Raw genomic sequence first — 18,298 nt, 5'->3', positions numbered from 1 at the left:
ATGCTATTTTCTTAGAAGAGCATAAGAAGTGATAAGGTTGAGTGGTGGGTGGGTCAGTCCATGGAGAAAGAATGCCATGCTGAGATAGAAACTTATTTTGGAGTCAGTGAGGTGTTATGGTAACTTGATTAAAGTTAAATGCATGTAAAAAAATAGGATTTCCAGCTCCCAGTCTGGCATGTAAGGAGCTTGAAAACTGTCACTGCATCCTAACAAGTAAAAGTTGACCAAGCTGAAAAATCAATAACTCCAGAGGCCCCAAAGCCTGCCCCTTCCCATCAAGCCTGCAGTTTTCCTCTGACTCTGTTCCTGCTTCCTGATCTTCCTCTTTCCTGCTCTGTCTCTGTCCTTTTCTTTCAGCCCAGGGATCCGTGAACAAGGACAATAAGAGGAAATTTGTCTTTCTATGGCCAGTGATCAATACTCTGGTCACTCTCTCCTGTGTCCTCAGGGTGCCTGGTGACAGTTCAGAGATCTCTCTGAGAAGGCCAATCACAACAATGTCTCAGCGTATTCCTAACCCTTAACTCAGAATGGATTTGGTGGTGGGGGCTCTGGAAAGTCCTGGGTAGTCAGTCCTCAGTCCTGGGAGCAGTAGAAGCTTCTGAAATCAAATGGTCTCTGAGCATGACTTGCTTGGACAGCTGTGAAATACGGAGCAAAACAATTAGGAGCATATTGAGGGGAATTCTTAGTGCACGCTCTAGAAGGATGGAAGTAACTGATGATGAGTGAAGCAGTGTCTCCAAGCCTGGGAAGACCAGTAGACAACTGCTTTGATATTCTTTCAGGTGTCCTACCGTCTAAAGGAAAAAAGAGAGAAGAGGCCCTGGTCCTACTCCCACCACCACTGGATGTAAATTTAAGGCTTGGTCATTCTTCTAGACTTTGAGGCTTGGTTTCTGAGAAGTGGATTCCTCAGATGAACAGCATTTCATAAAACATGTCACATTGCTGACATAGGCCAAATTTTTATTTTACCAAAAAAGAATTACTTTCATCTTCTATGACTACTGTTTTTCCTAAAAGAAAAGGCATATTTAAATTGTGAACATTGCCTTGGATCATTAGTAGAAGAACCACATCTTGCCCCTCTCTCTTCCTCAGTGCTGCCTATGGAGGTGGCAGCCATCTCTTCCTCAGCATCATGGCCGCCCTCAGGCCCCTTGTGAAGACCAAGATCATCAAAAAGAGAAGCAAGAGGTTCATATGGCACCAGTCTGACTGATATGTCAAAATTAAGCATAACTGGTGGAAACTCGGAGGTACTGACAATAGGATTCATAGAAGGTTCAAGGGCCAGATCTTGATGCCCAACATTGGTTACGGGAGCAACAAAAAAACAAAGCACATGCTGCCCAGTGGCTTCCGGAAGTTCCTGGTGCACAATGTCAAGGAGCTGGAAGTGCTGCTGATGTGCAACAAATCTTTCTGTGCTGAGATTGCTCACAGTGTTTCCTCCAAGAACCGCAAAGCCATCGTGCAAAGAGCTGCCCAGCTGGCCATCAGAGTCACCAACCCCAATGCCAAGCTGTGCAGCAAACACAATGAGTAGACAGTTCATGTGCACGTTTTGTATTTAAATAAAACTGTAAAAACTTGGGGGGGGGGTAGGAAGAACCACATCTTGAGCTGGAGGAAACCTGAGGCCCTGAGAACTTCATGGAGCATGGACCCCATTCATTCCTCTGGATTTTTACTTGAAGCAGTTTTAAGCCCTGTTATTTGGAGTTTTTCTGTTCTTTATAGATGAACCTAACCCTAATACAACTCTCACTATTCAGAGTTTTGTCAGGTACACAATTTTACTTTAACAGTGATTTTTCCTAAGCATTTTGGTGATATGATATCACCACCTTCTGGCTTGTGTTGTTTCAGTTGACAAGTCTGCTATTTAAATTTCTTCATAAATGATTGGCTGCTTCCTTTTTGGTTTGTATTCTACAATTTCTCCACAATATGCCACGATGAGGATTTTTGTTTTATGCTTATATTGCTTGGTTTATGATGATCTATATTTGTGGCTTAATGACTTTTCAAATCTCTGGAAAATTCTCAGCCACTACATCATCACATACTACCTCTGAAGTTCAGTTTATGTCCCAGATGTAGGAAGCTCAAATGATTGCAGCTCCCATTCACACAAGAAGACAAAGCCAGGTAAACTGCAAAGCCATAGCTTTTCCTGACCCTATTAGAGAGCTGCAGTTGCAAGGCACCCAAATCATCTAGAATCCAAGGCCACTCCAAAGAGAGTTGGGATGTGAGCACCAGTGCACCTGTCTCACAGAAAAGAGGAAGAGATGTGGAATACCAAACGAGTGGGTAAGAACAATTCAGCTAAGGCTTTAACAAATTGTTAAAGGTCAGGTGCAGGCTAGCATGACCGTATAGTACTTCTGGGATCCCAGGACATAAAAGGAGTGATCACAGTCACTTTTAATCTCTTTTCTGGGGACCTCCACCAGGTGCTGATGAGAAAGACTGAAGGTGGAGTGAGCAATGAGAGATGGTCCCTCAGTGGTGAAAACATGGAGAAAGAGAGTGGAAAAATAGACTCTTATCCTCTATTAAACAAAAGCATCAAACCACTAAGGTAGGGGGAACAAGCCCTGTCACTTCTAGAGAGGAGGTGAAGACCCATTGAAGCTAAGGAAGCGGCGAGGAGAAAACTTTCTTGTTGCTGGAATGCAAATGTGATGACTGGAGCTCCAGCAGTCATTTTGGAAGTGATGAACTGAGATGGTGGAACAAACAGAAGGAGCCGAAGTCCCTGATGGTGCGATGCCAGCCCTGAGGAGCCTATCACTGAACTTTTAAGTGAGAGGTAACAAACTACTCTTTTGCTTAAACCACTTTTACTGCAGTTTTCTGTTATACCAGCCCGCTAATTCTAACGGAATCAGAACAAGTCCTAGGACCCATTTACACAGGAATCTTACATCCTTGGGGCTTCCCCAGATCATAAACCCTGTATGTCCACCAAGATTCAGGTGGGCAGGAAGGCAACCTTGGGTTTCTGTGGGAAGAGCTCCTTGCAAACTCCAGCTGCTATTTAAAAAAGAAGAAAAAGGAAATTCTTTTAGGCTTAAATTATTTTGGTGTGGAAGGTATTCCAAGGGTAAAATTTTTGAATATTGAGATCTGAGCGTAAGGTGTCTAAAAACTACTGTCCCCTAGGCCTTACTTAAGAAATTATAGGCGCGAAATCAGAGATAAACCAGGTGAATTGCTCCCTCTGGTGGTGACTTTGGATTTATAAAAGGTTGGCGACTGAGCGTTTTGCTGGTTAGTTTTGTTTTAGGACAAAAAAAAAAAAAAAAAAAAAAAATCTGAGTTCGGAAATTTTAAAACTAATTTTTTGTTTACTTTTGTCTTTAAAAAGTAACGTTGTGTAGGCCAGGCGTGGTGGCTCACACCTGTAATCCCAGCACTTTGGAATGCTGAGGCGGGTGGAACGCTTGAGGTCAGGAGTTCGAAGACCAGCCTGGCCAACATGATGAAACCCCATCTCTACTAAAAACACACAAAAAATTAGCCGGGTGTGATGGCGAAAGCCTGTAATCCCAGCTACTCACAGGAGGCTGAGGCACGAGAATCACTTGAGCCAAAAAGGCGGAGGTTGCCGGAAGCTGAGACCTTGCCACTGCACTCCAGCCTGGGCGACAGAGCGAGACTCTGTCTCAAAAAAGAAAAAGAAAAAAAAAAAAAAGCAACTTTGTGTTTCTTTCTATTCTTTCTTTCTTTCTTTCTTTTTTTTTTTTAATAATAGTGCACTTATTGTGGAATGAATGGCATTTCCCCCTACAAAACTTAAATGGCTAAGGGTTTATGATATAATTATTTCATAGTTTCGAATTACCACGATTAAACTGATTATTGTATAAGTAGCTGATGTCTGCATAATTGGGTCTGTTGGCTGGGCGCCGTGGCACACACCTGTAATCCCAGCACTTTGGGAGGCCGAGGCGGGTGGATCACATGAGGTCAGGAGTTGGAGAACATCCTGGCCAACATGGCGAAACCACGTTTCTACTAGAGATACAAAAATTAGCTGGGCGTGGTGGTACATGACTGTAATCTCAGCTACTTGGGAGGCTGAGGAAGGAGAATTGCTTGAACCCTGGAGGCGGAGATTGCAGTGAGCCAAGATTGTGCCACTGCACTCCAGCCTGGGTGACAGAATGAGACTCGGTCTAAAAAAAAATAGAAATAAAAATAAAATAAAATAAAATAAAATAAAATAAAATTGGGTCTTCTAATCCATATAAAACTGAAAACTATGTGGACCTAGTATAATCATTATGCATGACTTGGTCAAGTTTTAAACGCATAATATTTCTATAATAAGTCTTAACATACTCAAATCAATTGTTGATAATAATCCAGTCTTACTTTAGGATATTATTAGCAAACTTTTTGGACTTTGGGATAAGAAATACTCCTATCTAAATATTTTTGAGAAACTGGAGCTCATTAAAATGGATGTAGCTAAAAAAACAATACTAGTATATATTAGGGACTAAATCTAAGTTAAAGATCTAATATCTATCATACATACAGGCATATATAAAACACATATGTGATTTCAACCAATGGAATAAAGAAGGAAGAGAATTTTAGATAAAACTTCAAAAATTTGTTCTTGTCTATACTCTCTCTTTCATTTATCACATGAAGTTCTCTCTAAAGTTATTAGATACCCTCCCTAATCTCTTCCTGAGGCTAGAACAGAAATTTGTTTTTTCAGTGTACAGGTATATTGTTAAGGTAATACTAATAGGGAGAATACTCTGGATAAATACAATGTAAAATAAATGCCAAGATATTTGGGCTAAGAATGAAAAAGAATATGCATAGTTCTCATACCATTCCTGTGTGTTTCATACCTTTGAATTTATTCATACCTATGAAACAAATCTATTGTGGGCATTATCTTATCAAATGTTTGAACAAGATTTAATTATTGTACTTGTTAGCCGGGGCTAGATTGTGCTGCAAGAATAACCTTCCCCCTCACTTCTCACCCTATCTCAATGGCTTAGGCCAACAAAAATTTACTTCTCACTTATACCTCAATTCTGATGCAAATGGACCATTAAAGCTCTGCTCATCAAAGACACTTTGGGATCCCACTGATAGAAACTTCTAAAGCCACTGTAGAGAAAAAGGAAACACAGGGCATTCTGTGATGTTTCTTAAAGCCTTGCTCTAAGCGATGTGTATTTCTGCTCAGAATTTCACTGACCAAAGCAAATCCTAAGGCCATACCTACCTGCAAAGGGTGCAAGGCAGTGCAAAGAAATGGGCAGGAATGAGGAGTGGCTGAAGATTTGTGAACAGCCCTAAAGTTATCATATTTTCAACAAAAGTATAATCAAAATATAGGATGGCAAGATAACATATGATATACTGTTTTGAAAATTTTTTTAAATGCTTTTAACAAACAAGAAAAAAGCTCATGAAAAGGGGACATCTAATTAATATATTTTCATATCAAGACACAATAGAAAATGACAGAGTAAAGTTAAAGTTGAATTGGATACAACTGAAAGTGCACGTGAAGATTGTATATGCTAATTTTTGTTTGGTTTGGTTTGGTTTGGTCTTTGCCATTAACTTGAATACCAATTTGCAGTTGTGTCAAAGTTAATAACAAACAATTTTCAAAGTTCACTTATAAATTTATGTTATATTCCACTTACATTACTAGAATTTCTATTGCTATGAGTAGTGAATGCAAAATGAGTTTGTTCAGTGGAGATTCCTGCTTATTAACATGCATTGAGTCATCACTTCAGGTGGACCTGATGTGACATGAAAGACCTGAAGTGACATGAAAGGCTTACAGAGTACACTGCTCACTATTCCCCACTCAGTTCATAATCTGGACTTGCAAAGCCAACTTCACTATCTTTCAGTGGCAAAATGCTACTAGGAAGTAAGGACTAGTCACACAAAACAAGTAAGATTAGTTAGCTAATAGAGCATGAATGCTCCTGAATGAAAAATCACCAAACATGGGCATCAGGAAGAGTTCATATAACCAAAATGAAATTTTAAATTATTATAAGAAGTGAAGAGTTGGAGCCAGCTTGCACTGGCTCACAAAAATTGTTTGCAAGCCTCTCTTTCCAACTCCACATCCAGTGGTGCCATGTTGCTAGCTTGAAATCAACCATGTGAGAGTATTTACACCACAGAAATTGGCAGTCACTACAAATCAGGGAACCTTTTAAAGAGCTGGTTATTAAACATTTACCTTAAACATTCGTTGAATAGGAATGACTCAAGAACAATGGTTATTGGCCACTTGTATATCTTCTTTGGGAAACCCATTTTCAGATGAGGTTATTTGTCTTTTTATTGTTGGTTGGTTAGAGTTCTTTTCATATTTTGGATACCAGACCTTTATCAGCTATATGACTTGTAAATATTTTCTTTTATTCTGTGGGTTGTCCTTTTACTCTCATGATGGTAAAATTTTGCAGCATGAAAGTTTTTAATTTTGATTAAGTCCAATTTATCTTTTTCTTTCTTTGGTTACTTTAGGTGTCATATCTAAGAAACTGTTGCTTAATCCAAGGTTACAAAGATTTATTCCTGTATTTTTTTGTCCTAGAGTTTTATAGTTTTAGCTTTTACATTAGATCTTTGATCTATTTTGAGTTAATTTTATATATGGTGTGAAGTAGGTGTCTAAGTTTATTCACATGTTCACATATAGCTGTCCTAAACCAACTGTTGAAAGACTGTCCTTTCCCCATTGAATTATTTTGGTACCCCTATCAAAAATTAGTCGACCATAAATGTATAGGCTTATTTCTGGACCATAAATTCTATTCCATTGATTTATATTTTTATATTTATGCCAGTGCATGTTGTCAGTCTCTACAGAAAGTGAATTTTGATAGGAATTGCATTTAATCTGTAGATCAAGTTGGGGAATATTGTCATTTAAGCAATATTAAGTCTTATAATCCATGAACAAGAAGTGTTTTTCAATTTATTCAGTTATTTAAAAAATTTCTTTCACCAATCTTTTTAAAAATTTATAAAGGTAGATAATTTATTTGGCTTATAGTTCTGAGGATGAAAAGTCCAAGACAAAGGGGGCATATCAGATCATGGCTTTCTTTTGGAATCATCCCATGGCAGAAGGAGGAAGGGTTGGGAGGAACCAACCTATCCAGAGGAAGAGATAACCAAATCCATCTGTATTAGTTCATTGTCACATTGCTATAAAGATTGGAGACTGGGTAATTTATGGAAAAAAAGAGGTTTAATTGGCTCTGGTTCTGCAGGCTGAACAGGAGGCATGTCTGGGGAGGCTTCTGGAAACTTACAATCGTGGCAGAAGGGTGAAGGAGAAACAAGCAACGTCTTCGCACGGCAGCAGGAGACAGAGTGAGTGAGAGGGGAAGTGCCACACACACTTTTAAACCATCATATTTCATGAGAATTCACTCACCAACATGAGAACAGCCAAGGGAAAATCCTCTGCCATGATCCAACCACCTTCCACCAGATCCCTCCCCCAACATTGGGAATTACAATTCAACATGAGATTTGAGTGGGGACACAAACCATATCACCATCCTTTTGTCAGGAACCCATTCCTGCAATAACTAATCCAGTTCCCCAATACTAGCATTAATCCATTCATAAGGGAAGATCCCCATGACCTCACCTTAATAGTCTTGTGCTCACTTTGGCAGCACGTATACTAAAATTGGAATGATACAGAGAAGAATAGCATTGCCCCTTTGCAAGGATGACATGCAAATTCATGAAGCATTATATATATAATGTATATGTTTTTAAACTGTAAGGATTTAATTTTATTTCCTTAAAAAGTAACTTTTATTTAGGTTCAGAAATACATGTGCAGGTTTGTTATATAGGTAAATTGCATGCCACAGGAATTTGGTATACAGATTATTTCATCACCCTGGTAATAAGCACAGTATTTAGGTATCTGTTATTCCCTTCTTTGTGTCCATACGTACTCAATGTTTAGTTCTCACTTATTAGTGAGAAAATGAGGTATTTGGTTTTCTGTTTTTCCATTAGTTCGTTTAGCATGATGGGCTCCAGCTCCATCCATGTTGCTACAAAGGACATCATCTTGTTCTTTTTATGGCTACATAGTATTCCATGATGTATATACACGACATTTTCTTTATCTAGTCTATCATTGATGGACATTTGCATTGATTCCATGTTTTTGCTATTGTGAATAGTGCTTCAGTGAACATATGTGTGCATGCATCTTTATGATAGAGCGATTTATATTTTTAGGGGCATATACCGAATAATGGGATTGCCGAGTTGAATGGTAGTTCTATTTTAAGTTCTTTGAGAAATCACCAAACCATTTTCCACAGTGGCTGAACTAATTTACATTCCCACCAGCAGTTTATAAGCATTCTCTTTTCTCTGCAACCTCTCCAGCATCTTTTATTTTTTGAGTTTTTAATAATAGCCATTCTGACTAGTGTGAGATGGTGTCTCACTGTGGTTTTGATTTGTATTGCTCTAATGATTAGTGATGTTGAGTATTTTTTCATATGCTTGTTGGTTATGTGTATGTCTTCTTTTGAAAATTGATTGTTCATATCCTTTGCCCACTTTTTTGTGGGCTGTTTGTTTTTTGCTTGTAAATTTGTTTAAGTTCCTTATAGATTCTGGATATTAAATCTTTGTCAGGTACATGGCTTGCACATATTTTCTCACATTCTGTAAGTTGTCTATTTATTCTGTGGATAGTTTCTTTTGCAGGGCAGAAGCTCTTTAGTTTAATGAGGTCCCATTTGTCAATTTTTGTTTTTGTTGCAATTGCTTGTGGCATTTTTGCCATGAAAATGCTGGGTCTTTGCTGGGTCCTATATTGAGAATGTTATTTCCAAGGTTATCTTCAGGGTTTTTGTAATTTTAGGTTTTACATTTAAGTCTTTAATCCATCTTGAGTTGATTTTTTTTGTATATGGTGTAAGGGAGGCAGCTCAGTTTCAGTCTTCTGCATATGGCTAGCCAATTACCTCAGCATCACTTATTGAATAAATAAGTGGTGCAATAAATGATGCTAGGGTAATTGGCTAGCCAAATGGATTTTTCCCATTGCTTGTTTTTGTCGACTTTGTCAAGGATCAGTTGGTTGTAGGTATGTGGCTTTATTTCTGGGCTCTGTATTTTCCATTTGTCTATGTGTCTGTTTTTGTACCAGCACCATGCTGTTTTGGTTACTGTAGCCTTGTGGTATAGTTCAAAGTTGGGTAATGTGATGCCTCCAACTTTAATCTTTTTGCTTAAGATTGTCTTGGCTATTCAAGCTTTTTGGTTCTATGTGGATTTTAAAATGTTTTTTTCTAATTCTGTGAAAAATGTTATTGGTAGTTTGGTGGGGATAACATTGAATCTGTAAGTTGCTTTGGGTAGTGTGGCCATTTTGACAATATTGACTCTTCCTATTCACAAACATGGAATGTTTTTCCATTTGTTCGTGTCATCTCTGATTTATTTGAGCAGCGTTTTGTAATTCTTTTGTGGAGATCTTTCACTTCCCTGGATAGCTGTATTCCTAGGTATTTCATTCCTTTTGTGGCTATTGTCAATGGGATTGTGTCCTTGATTTGGCGCTTAGCTTGGAAACTGTTGGTGTATAGAAATGATACTGATTTTTGCACATTGATTTTGTGTCCTGAAACTTTGTTAAAGTTGTTTATCAGATCAAAGTGCTTTGGGGCAGAGACAGTAGGTTTTTCTAGGCATAGAATCATATAATCTGTGAAGAGAAATAGTTTGACTTCCTTTATTCCTGTTTGGATGTCTTTTATTTCTTTCTTTTGCCTGATTATTTTGGCTAGGACTTCCAGTACTATGTTGAATAGAAGTGGTGAGAGAGGGCATCCGTATCTTTTTCTGGTTCTCCAGGGGAATGCTTCAAGCTTTTGCCCATTCAGTATGATGTTAGCTGTGAGTTTGTCATAGATGGTCCTTATTATTTTGAGGTATTCCTTCAATGCTGAGTTTGTTGAGGGTTTTTACCATAAAGCAATGCTGAATTTTATCAAAATTCTGCATCTATTGAGAGGATCATGTGGTTTTTGTTTTTAGTTCTATGTATGTGATGAATCACATTTATTGACTTGCATATATTGAACCAACATTACATCCCAGGGTTGAAGCCTACTTGTTCATGGTGGATTAGCTTTTTGATGTGCTGCTGGATTTGGTTTACTAGTATGTTGTCGAGGATTTTTGCATCTATGTTTGTCAAGGATGTTGGCCTGAAGCTTTCTTTTTTTGTTGTGTCTTTGCCAGTTTTTGGTATCAGGATGATGCTGGCCTCATAGTATGAGTTAGAGAGGAGTCCCTACTCAACTTTTTGGAATAGTTTCAATAGGAATGGTACCAACTCTTCTTTATATTAATACATCTCTTAGAATTTGTCTGTGAATCCATCTGGTCCTGGGCTTTTTCTGGTTGGTAGGCCTTTTGTTACTGATTCAATTTAGGAATATATTACTCTGTTCAAGAATTCAATTTCTTCCCAGTTCAGTGTTGGGAGGTTGTATGTTTCCAGGAATGTATTCATTTCTTCTACGTTTTCTAGCTTGTGTGCATAGTGGTGTTTGTAGTAGTCCCTGAGGGTTTTTTGTATTTCTGTGGGGTTGGTGGTAATGTCTCCTTTTTTATTTCTGGTTGTGTTTTTTGGATCTTCTCTTTTGTCTTTATTAATCTAGCTAATAATGTTGTGTGTGTGTGTGTGTGTGTGTGTGTGTGTATATATATATATATATAATTTATTCTTTCAAATAACCAACTTCTGGAATCATTGGTCTTTTGTATCTTTCTTGTGACTCACTTTCCTTCAGTTCAGCTCTGATTTTGGTTACTTCCTGTCTTCAGCTAGCTTTGGGGTTGGTTTACTGGTGTTTCTCTATTTCCTCTAAGTGTGATGTTAGGTTGTTAATTTGAGATCCTTCTAAGTTTTTGATGTGGGTGTTTAGTACTATTACCTTCCCTCTTAATACTGCTTTAGCTATGTCTCAGAGATTCTGGTATGTTGTATCATTGTTCTCATTGATTCAAAGAACTTCTTGATTTCTGCCTTAATTTTGTTGTTTATCCAAAAGTCATTCGGGGAAAGGTTATTTAATTTCCATACAATTGTATGGTTTTGAGCAATTTTCTTACTATTGATTTCTATTTTTATTGTGCTGTGGTCCAAGAGTGTGGTTGGTGTGATTTTGGTTTCTTTGAATTTGTTGAGGATTGTTTTTTGGTTGATTGTGTGGTTGACTTCAAAGTATGTGCCAGGTTCAGATAGGAAGAATGTACACGCTGTTGTTTTGGGGTGGAGAATTCTATCAATATCTATTAGATTCATTTGGTCAAGTGTCAAGTTCAGTCTTTTTGTAGGTCTCCAAGAATTTGCTTTATGAATCTGAGTGCTCCTGTGTTGGATGCACCTATATTTAGGATAGTTAGATCTTCTTGCTGAATTGAACTTTTTACCACTGTGTAATGTTCTTTGTCTTTTTTTATTTTTGTTGGCTTAAATTCTGTTTTGTCTGAAATTAGATAGCAACTCCTGCTTTTTTCTGTTTGCTTGGTACATTTTCTCCATCTTTTAACTTTGAGCTGATAGGTCTCATTGCATGTGAGATGAGTCTCTTGAAGATAGCATACAACTGAGTGTTGCTTCTTTATCCAACTTGCTATTCTGTGACTTTTAATTGGGATTTTAGCCCTTTTACATTCAAAGTTAGTATTGATATGTGTGAATTTGATCTTGTTATCCATTGTTAGCTGGTTATTATGCAGATTTGTTTGTGTGGTTGCTCAATAGTGTCAATGGTCTATGTACTTAAGTGTGTTTTTGTAGTGGCCAATGTATTAGGTCATTCTTGCATTACTATAAAGAAATACCCAAGACTGGATAATTTATAAAGAAAAGAGGTTTAATTGGGTAATGGTTCTACAGGCTATACAGGAAGCATGGTGCTGACATCTGCTTCTGGGGAGGCCTCAGGAAGCTTACAATCATGGCAGAAGGTGAAGGTGGTACAGGGATGGCACATGGTGAAGGCAGAAGCAAGAGAGAATGATGGGGCCACATACTTTCAAACCACCAGATCTTGTGTGAACTCAGAGTGAGAGCTCACTTGTCACCAAGTCATGGCCCAAGCCATTCATGTGGGATCCACCCCCTTGATCCAAACACTCCCCTCCAGGCCCTACCACCAAGATTGGAGATTACATTTCAACATGACATTTGGGTGGGGACAAATATTCAGATTATATCAGCTGGTAATGGTCTTTCTTTAACATATTTAGTACTCCCTTCAGGACCTCTTGTAAGACAAGTCTGGTGGTAATGAATTGCCTTAGCATTTGCTTGTCTGACAAGGATCTTATTTCTCCTCACTTATGAAGCTTATTTGGGCTGGATGTGAAACTCTTGGTTGGAATCTCTTTTCTTTAAGAATGCTAAATGTATGCAACATAATTCACAATTGCAAATATATGGAATCATCCTCATTACCAACTAACTGGTAAGTGGATAAAAATATACAGTTTATCTATCTATCTATCTATCTATCTATCTATCTATCTATCTATCTATCCCTCCATCCATCCACACACCATGGAATACTATGCATTCATGAAAAAGAGTGACGTAATGTCTTTTGCAGTAACTTTGAAGGAATTAGAGTCCATTATCCTAAGTGAAGTAACAACTCTGGAACAGAAAACCAAATACAGAATGTTCTCATTTGTAAGTGGGAGCTAAGCTGTGGATACACAAAGGCATACAGAATGGTATAAAAAACATTGTGGACTCAGAATGGAGAAGGGTGGGAAAGGGGTTCAGGATGAACAATTACCTGTTGGTATAATACACACTATTTAGGTGATGAATACACTAAAAGTCCAGGTTTCACTGCTATACAATTCATCCACCATACAATTCGTTCATTCATCGTGTAGCCAAAAACCACTTGTACCTCTTAAGCTATTGAGATTAAAAACAAAAGACAAAACAAAACAAAACAAAAAAGAATGCTAAATATAGGCCCCCAATCTCTTCTGGCTTGTAGGATTTCTGCTGAAAGTTTGCTGCTAGCTGGTTCTCTTTGTAGGTGACCTGCCCCTTCTCTCTAGCTGCCTTTAACACTTTTTTCTTTCATTTCAACCTTAGAGAATCTGAAGACTATGTTTCTTAGGGATGGCCATTGTATCTAGTATCTTGCAGGGGTCTCTGAATTTCCTGAATGTGGTGCTCTCTAGTGAGGTTGGGGAAATTTTCATGGATGATAGCTTGAAATATGTTTTCCAAGTTGCTTATTTTCTCTCCTTCTCTTTCAGGGATTCTAGTGAGTCATAGATTTGGTCTCTTTACGTAATCTCATATTTCTTAGAGGTTTTGTTCATTCTTCTTTATTTTTTTTCCTTATTTTTGTCTGAGTTATTTTGGATAACCAGTCTTTGAGCTCTGAGATTCTTTCTTCAGCTTCATCAATTCTGCTGTTAATACTTCTGATTGTATTATAAAATTCCTGAAGTGAGTTTTTCAGCTCTATCAAATCAGTGTGGTTCTTTCTGAAAATGGCCATTTTGTCTTTCAGCTCTTTTATTGTTTTATTGTATTCCTTAGAATCCTTGGATTGGGTTTTGGTTTTCTCCTGAATTTCAATGATCTTTGTTCCTATACATATTCTAAATTCTGTTTTTGTGATTCAGTCATTTCAGCCTGGTTAAGAACCATTGCTGGGGAACTAGTGTGGTCATTTGGAGGTAAAAAGACCTCTGACTTTTTGGGAGGCCAGAGTTCCTGTGCTGATTCCTTCTCATATGTGTGGGCTGATGTTTCTTCAATCTTTGAAGCTGCTGTCCTTTGGACAGGTTTGTTTGCTTTTATCTTCATTGATGCCCTTGGGGGTTTGATTGTGGTATAAGGTGGGTCCAGTTGACTGGCTTTGTTTCTGGAAGATGTTAGGGGGCCAAGGCTCAACTCAGCACTCCTAAGCTGCAGGCTCTAGCTCTGGGGGGCTGGAATGAGGCCCCCAGCTTTATTCTCTGGCCCCTTGAGGTTAGGAACCAGCTATGCTAGAGGGACAGAGGTATTCTTGGGCCGCTGGTCACGACACTCTGATGGGTGGTACCAATCAAAGCACTTTGTCAGGGTGATGGCAGTAGGATCTGTGTGTGTTTGCATGTGTCAGCAGCAGCAGCAGCAGCACAGCAGGGTGCATGCTTGTTGGCTGGGGTAGGGTCCTGGCGGCTGTGAGACTGTGGGCCACCATGTGTGTGTGTTTGTGCTAGTGGTGGTGGCAGTGTGGGGTGGGAGGTGGGGCCTCTGTGCCTGTGTTCACACTGGCAATGGCAGCGTGGCTGGGGCAGGGGTATGCTCTTGCCTGCAGTAGTGGCACTATGAGGTTCACATGCACCAGTGGAGGAGGGGAGGTGAGATCCCCCCCCACACACGTGTACTGGGAAAGTGGTGGGGGTTGGCTGTGAGCAAATGTGTGCTGGTAAAGTGGCATGGGGAAGGCTGCCACAGAGGGAGGGTGTGGTGGGCTGGTGTTCATCAGCAGGGGCCACTCTGCTGAGTGCTCTGATGATCAGGTCTGCTGGTGAAGGAACTATGATGCAGGCCCCCAGGAGGCACGCCAGTTGGGTATCCAAGGCTGCACTGAAAGCAGGCATGGGCAGGCTGGGGCCCCAGGAGAGGCCAGCAGACAGGAGGACACTCGGATCAGACTGGCCTGTCTCACTGGCAAGACCACCCTGCTCTGTTGAAATCAGACAGTTTCCCCAAGGCTAAAATCTCCTAGGAGATCATGGTGAGCCTTGTGGTATGGGCATCCCCAGCTGTGCTCCACCACAGACATTCCCACACCAAACCCTCTGGGTTCTACACAGACTGGAGTCCTGCCCTTACTACCTCTCTAAGCAGCTCCCTCTGCCAGCTCAAGTGTCTGTGGGGTCTCCTGCTGTCAGGATTCTAGAGGTCTGTGGCAAGACTGGGTCATGCCTTGCCTGCTCAACTCACCTGTTCCCCAGAGTTGTTGGGGGCCAGGAATGAGTCCCAAGGTATGATGACCCATGCAAGGTTTCCAGCTTTCTCCCAGCTTCTGTGTCCTCCCTCCATCCACTCTCAGTGCCTTCCCTCAGTACACCAGTCTTCTCTATGTCACCGTCCTTAGGTGGCAGATGTTCCTCCTAGCTGCATCTAGTTAGCCATCTTACTGAGCTCCTGCAGGTCACAGGATGGTAGAGGCTGCAGCAGAGTCACCTAGGGCCTCCTGGAGCAGAAACATAAAGCAGTGGAGATGGGACCCAAGCTGGGTGAGTGGGTACAAAAAGACAAAGACTCTGCCAGATAACAATATTTTGTAGTTTTTAGTGTGCAAATCTTGCATTCTTTTGTTCAATTTGTTCTTAAATAGTCATTCCTTTGGATGCCATTATAAAGGAAATTGCTTTCTTAATTTCATTTCATTTTCAGATTGTTTATTGCCAGTAAGTAGAAATACAACTGATTTTTACACATTGATATTATATCCTGTAACTTTGCTGAACTTGTTAATTAGCTCTAATAGTTTTCTTAAAAACTTCCCTAGAATTTCCTATGTACAAGATTATGTCACCTGTGAATAGAGATAGTTTTACTTCTTTGTTTCTAACCTGGCTGCCTTTTATTTTCTTGCCTAATTGCCTTGGCTAGAACCTCCAGTACAATGTTGAATAGAGTTGCCTGAGAAGACGTTATCTTATTCCTGACCTTAGAGAGAAAGCTTGCAGTCTCTCATCATTAAATATGTTAGTTGTAGGTTTTTTTTTTCTAAATAGATGCCCTTTATTGCATAGAGGAAATTCCCTTCTTATCCTAGTTTATTGAGTATTTTATCATAAAAGAGAGTTGAATTTTGTCAAATGCTTTTTCTGCATCTGTTGAAATGACTGTGACATTTTCCTCCTTTACAATGTAATATGGAGTATTACACTGAAATATTTTCATATGTTGAACCAATGCCAAGTAGGACAAATCCTACTTGGTCATGGTGTATAATCCTTTTTATATATTGTTGTATTCAGTTTGTTAGTGTTTTGCTGAGGATTTTTGTGTCTATTTTCATAAGGGATTTGGTCTGTAGTTTTTTTCTTGTGATGTCTTTGGTTTTGTTATCAGGATAATGATGTTGTTCACATTTAATTGTTATGTATGCCTTCAGTATAGGTGAAAGGCTGGTGCAGTTGTCAGAGGCGTGTGAACCAGAGCAACTCCATCTTGAATAGGAGCTGGGTAAAATAAGGCTGAGACCTACTGGGCTGCATTCTCAGATGGTTAAGGCATTCTAAGTCACAGGATGAGATAGGAGGTCAGCACAAGACACAGGTCATAAAGATCTTGCTGATAAAACAGGTTATAGAAATGAAGCCAGCTAAACCCCACCAAAACCAAAATGGCAACAAGAGTGACCTCTGGTTGTCCTCACTGCTACACTCCCACCAGCACCATGATAGTTTACAGTCATAGCAACGTCAGGAGTTACCCTATATGGTCTAAAAAGGGGAGGCATGAATAATCCACCCCTTGTTTAGCATATAATCAAGAAATAACCATAAAAACAGCTAAACCAGCAGCCCTTGGGGCTGCTCTGTCTATGGAGTAGACATTCTTTTATTCCTTTACTTTCTTAATAAACTTGCTTTCACTTTACTATATAGACTTCCCCTGAATTCTTTCATGCACAAGACCCAAGAACCCTCTCTTGGGGTCTGGATCCAGACCCATTTCCTGTAGCATCTTTCTGGCAACCACAGAAGGGACTATAGCACAGAAATCCCTGACCCAAAGGCTAACTTTGGGTAAGTGGTGGGGTCCTGTAACATCTTTCTGCTGACCATGGAAGTGACTATAGTGCAGAAACCCCCAACCCAATGGCTACCTTTGGGTAAGTGGTGGGCCACAGACCTCCCTGGCCTGCCTAGAGGATTTCTCAGTCAATACTTGTTAACACTCCAGCTCTCCTGGGCCAAAGGCTCTGTCATTCTTTTCTCTTCCCAAACATCTGAGCAGATCCACTCCAGCTTTCTGGTGTTGCAGGCAAGGCATCTTGGTTAGTACGCAGACTCAGATCCCATTTCCATCCTTCTCCCAGGAAGATTCTTAGATCCTCTTCAATCCAGCAGTCACTGGAAAACTCTTTTCCCAGAGGTGTGATCAACAGGATGCTGAGGAACCATGGTTGCCTTTCCTGTTAATCACAGCCACCTTCCTGTTCTCTTCTGACTGAATCTGGCTTTCCCTGGAGGCTGCCATGGTGGGAAGATGATGTTAGAGGGGCCTGCTGTGCTTAGTCTGTCTCTGGGTCAGGCTCAGGGCCCCTCTGCCTCTGGCTGCCTTAATCTTCCCTCTGCTAAGACCAGAGTGATTTCAGGCAAGGAAAGCAACTGGGACCCTGAAAACCATCCCTCCGTAGTCCGCCTCCCCATCTGTGCCCGAGTCCCTTTGCTTCCACGTGGATGCTATTGTGATTGCTGCTTGTATATTATTAAAATGTTTTTATATTAAAAATGTTTGGTTGGTCTGAAAATTAAAAGGACTTCATTTAGGAAAAAAAATTTAAAAACATCTGAGGATGTTTCTGTAACATCTTTCTGGTGAACCACAGAAGGCATGGTACTGAGGAGACCCCTGATGCAAAGGAAATAGACTGCAGCACTGATTGGCGGACTTTGGGTAAGTGGGGTGCATATACCTGGGTAAAGAATGGGATTGGGTTAGAGGCTTAATTTAAAGGAGTTAGAGTCTCTCCTAAGGCATAGTGGGTTGGAGCCCCCTCTTAATAAAAGACAAGAACGCTTGACCAGCTGGGTTAGAGACCCGACTTACGAGGGTTAGAGTCCCTTCTAAGATTTAGGGGGTTAGAGGTCCCTGTCGGTAAAGTCCCTCTTGGTAAGGTCCTTTGTGGCTAAGAACGAATTTAGCACTATGGGATATTAACTGCTATTCTCTTTGAAATGATCTGCTTTGCACTCTTTGCTGGAAGAGTAATACAAAAGGGGTAATACAAAAATCTGGATCAATATTTAAATTCTGAGCACATATTGGAACTGGCTAACAACCCTATATCAGCTTGGTTTTAACAGTTGCCCAGTTCATGGAAAGCCTTCTAATTTAGTTTACTTGGGATAATTTTACTTATTTTGCTTTACTGTTGTGGAATATATTGCTGTTTTACTCTTTGTGTAGGAATGCAGGATAAGCTTACTGAATGTTTTC

The 18,298-nt window shown here is 39.9% G+C and overlaps 1 non-coding gene and 1 pseudogene across 1 annotated transcript; both read left to right on the top strand.

The window, feature by feature from the left end:
- Window positions 1-1,147: 1,147 nt before the first annotated feature.
- On the top strand, window positions 1,148-1,555 carry LOC112623759 (annotated as a pseudogene).
- Window positions 1,556-7,702: 6,147 nt separating this feature from the next.
- On the top strand, window positions 7,703-7,809 carry LOC112623880. Its single transcript, XR_003119239.1, has one exon. It is a non-coding gene; the product is annotated as a U6 spliceosomal RNA (small nuclear RNA).
- Window positions 7,810-18,298: the final 10,489 nt, after the last annotated feature.

This window comes from Theropithecus gelada, chromosome 4 (genome assembly GCF_003255815.1).
Source record: "Theropithecus gelada isolate Dixy chromosome 4, Tgel_1.0, whole genome shotgun sequence".
NCBI lineage: Eukaryota > Metazoa > Chordata > Mammalia > Primates > Cercopithecidae > Theropithecus > Theropithecus gelada.
This window is presented reverse-complemented; position numbering and strand designations above follow the sequence as displayed.